At 39.3% G+C, this 3,585-nt stretch overlaps 1 non-coding gene across 1 annotated transcript; it reads left to right on the plus strand.

Moving 5' to 3' along the window:
* The first annotated feature begins 2,881 nt into the window (after positions 1–2,881).
* Positions 2,882–2,992, plus strand: LOC122149817. Its single transcript, XR_006163348.1, has one exon. It is a non-coding gene; the product is annotated as a U6 spliceosomal RNA (small nuclear RNA).
* Positions 2,993–3,585: the final 593 nt, after the last annotated feature.

Here is a 3,585-nt window from a genome sequence, read left to right on the forward strand (position 1 = left end):
TATTTTTACCACAATTTAAAAAATAAAGCAAGGGGGTAAAAAAGGCAATTTGGCAGTGTTTATCAAAATGGCAAATAAGGATACATGTTTATGCAGCTAACCCACTACCAAGGACCCAACGGAAATCCTACTACAAAGTACAAAAGTACTATGTACAGAATTTTGACTTGAGCACTGGGTGAATACTGCAGTTTCCAAAGTTAGCAAATTTCATTACATTGGCAATATATAGCAAAGTCCTTAAAAATGCTTATGCTTTGAGCTGGCAATTCCATTTCTACGAATTTATTCTTAGGAAATAATCATTGCCATGTTCTCTGAATTAGTTACTAGGAATTTCATTGCTGTGGTGTTCACAGTGAAAAAGGGAAACAATTTAAATGTTTCGCAATGGAATACCCAGGACCCTTAGTATTTATACAGAAGAATATTCAGCGGCATGAAAAAGATGCACATGATACACTATTATGTGAGGGAAGATATCTTGTTATAGGATAGCATGGTCTACATGGATAATACGATCCAAATTTTGTTGGAAAAATCTATATGGATAGACGGATGCTAAGTAAGAAAGACTGTAAGGATACAGACTGAGTTGACAGCTTCTGGATGGTTTTGTATTTTCTTTCTGAATTACACCAGTAATCATATTTTACGTTTGTGATATCAAGAAGATTTTTAAAATTTGTTTTTTAAAGTTGCATTTCAGTACAGACCCAGCTTCTAATTCCTGACATCTGCATTTTTTTTGCTTGACTTTCTCTAGTGACCCAGAATGGCTCTGCCCATCCCTGAAGCCATGCTAAGTGCTAGGGACTTAAGGAACCCCCAACCAGGAGCAGCCCCATAGCAATAATCACTAAGAGATAGATGTATGAATAATCCCAGCTCCATTGCTTCTTGAGTGGTTCCCAGAATTCCCTAACAAGACTGAATTTCTGCTGCCCACAGAAGTAGCCTGCTCTTCAACACATCTGGTATTGGCTGCCTTGCCTTTCCCATCTCGCTTTCCCATTCCCCTACCTGGGTGTCCTGGGATCACCTCCATATATACTACGTGCCCTCAGATTTTTTTATTGGAAGTCAGATTCCCACACTCCCCATTCCCTTCCTCTTCTAATCTCCAACTTCCAACCCTTCCCACTCTCAGCTGTTGTCCTTGCTTTTTATTTTACAAAATAAATTAGAAGAGGCCTTCTCATGCTCCCACCCCTTAATGTACTCTACCTCTACCCCTTCAGATCACACACATACCCCAAGTAAAGGAAAGAGCACTGGATTTGGATTTGAGGTGTCATTGTTGATGCCAGATGGATCTTGGCTGAAACCAGAAAGAGGTTTACTTACGTTTTATTGACTATGCAAAGGCATGCAACTGTGTGGATCACAACAAATTAAGGATAATATTATGAAGAATGAAAACTCCAGAACACTAAATTGTGGTCATGAGGAACGTGGGACAGACCAGAACGAAATTGTTCAAACAGAACAAGGGGATACTGCATGGTTTAAAATCAGGAAAGGTGTGGGTCAGAGTTGTATCCTTGCACCATACTTAATTCAATTTGTATATGGAACAAACAATCCAAGAAGCTGGACTATGTGAAGAACAATGTGGCATTAGGATCAGAGAAAGACTCATTAACTACCTGCAATATGCAGATGACACAACCTTACTTGCTGACTTGAAGCACTTAGGGATGAAGATCAAAGACTACAGCCTTCAGTATGGACTACATGTCAACATAAAGAAAACAAAAGTCCTCACAGCTGGACCAATAAGCAACATCATGATAGATGGAGAAAAGATTGAAGTTGTCAAAGATTTTATTTCACTTGGATCCACAATCAACATCCATGGAAGCAGCAGTCAAGAAATCAAACGACGTATTTGATTTTATATATATATCTGCACTGGGCAAATCTGTGGCAAAAGACCTCTTTATAGTGTTGTTGTTGTTGTTGTTAAGTGCCGTCGAGTCATTTCCTACTCATAGCGACCCCATGCACAGCAGAACGAAACACTGCCCAATCCCACGCCAGCCCGACAATCCCTGCTATACTTGAGCCAAATACACAATCCCTGCTATACTTGAGCCAAAGCTAAGGTATTTTCTATCACCTTGTATGCATGCAAAAGCTGGGCAATGAATAAGGAAGACCAAAGAATAATTAAAGCATTTAAATTATGGTTTAGTGAAGAATATTAAATAGACCATGGGATACCAGAAGAACGTACAAATCTATCTTGGAAGAAGTACAGCCAGAATGCTCCTTAGAAGTGAGGGTGGCAAGACTTCATTTCGTGTACTTTGGATACAGTATCAGGAGAGACCAACCAGCCCCTGGAGAAGGGCATCAAGTCTGGTAAAGTAGAGGATTAGTGAAAAAGAGAAAGACTCTCAAGGAGATGGACTGACACAGTGGATGCAACAGTGGGATTAAACAGCAGCGACTGTGAGGATGGTGCAGCCTGGATAGCGTTTCATTCTGCTGTACGTGGGATCACTGTCTGAGTTGGAACTGACTCGACAGCACCTAACAGTAGTAACAATAACAACACTAACACACGGGATCTAGTCCTAGGGCTGCCATGTAAAAGCTGTGGGCCTTGGAATAGTTACTTCACGGCTCTAAACCTCAATTTCTTTATCCATAAAATGGGAAGAATAATGCTCAAATATGGAAAAACATGGAAATATTGGAGTAGAAAAGGCTTTCTTCAACAATTTATATAAACATATACCACAAAAAAATTGACTTAAAATCTCTGTGGTCAAAAAGCACTAATACCAAAATTAAGAATCAGACTACAGAATGGAAAAAAATATTTGCAACACATCAAAGTGAAAAGGGGATTAATATGAACAATATATAAAGAGTGCACACTTCAGCGGCACACACACTAGAAAACTGGGACAATACAGAGAAGCTTAACACGGCCCCTGTGCAAGGAGGACACACCCAACCTGGGGACGTATTCCATATTTTTTATGTATAAATAAAAATATATATATATATATATATGTATATATATATATATATATATATATGTGAACTCCTATGACTCAATTATTTTTATTTTTTCAATTAAAAAATGAATACAAAGAGGGACAAAGGGTATCAACAAGTATTCACAGAATAAAACGTATTGTTGTTGTTGTTATGTGCCGTTGAGTCGGACCTGACTCATAGCAACCCCTCCTTGGGTTTCCAAGGTGGTGTTACTAAGGAAGTAGATTGCCCAACCTTACTTCCAAGCAGTGGCTGGTGGGTTTGAACCACCAGCTTTCTGGTTAGCAATCATATGCCTTAGGCACCACGCTACCAGAACTCCCAGAATAAAACGTAAAGGCCCATAAATACATGAAAACATGCTCAGCCTCACTTGTGATCAGGGTAACGCAAACAATCAAGAGATCATTTCATAAGTACCAGGTTTGAGGAAAAACTACACGACAATGCCAAATGTTGCAGAGGAGGTGGGAGAAAGAGAACGCTCATACATTTCAGGTGGGAGTGTGGCTATTCTCACTTTGGAATACAATTTGGCAGGACCTAGTAAAAATGGAGATGTATACACCT

Source organism: Orycteropus afer, unplaced genomic scaffold (assembly GCF_000298275.1).
Source record: "Orycteropus afer afer isolate SDZICR_OR568_19922 unplaced genomic scaffold, OryAfe1.0 scaffold00049, whole genome shotgun sequence".
In the NCBI taxonomy this organism is placed as follows: Eukaryota; Metazoa; Chordata; class Mammalia; order Tubulidentata; family Orycteropodidae; genus Orycteropus; species Orycteropus afer.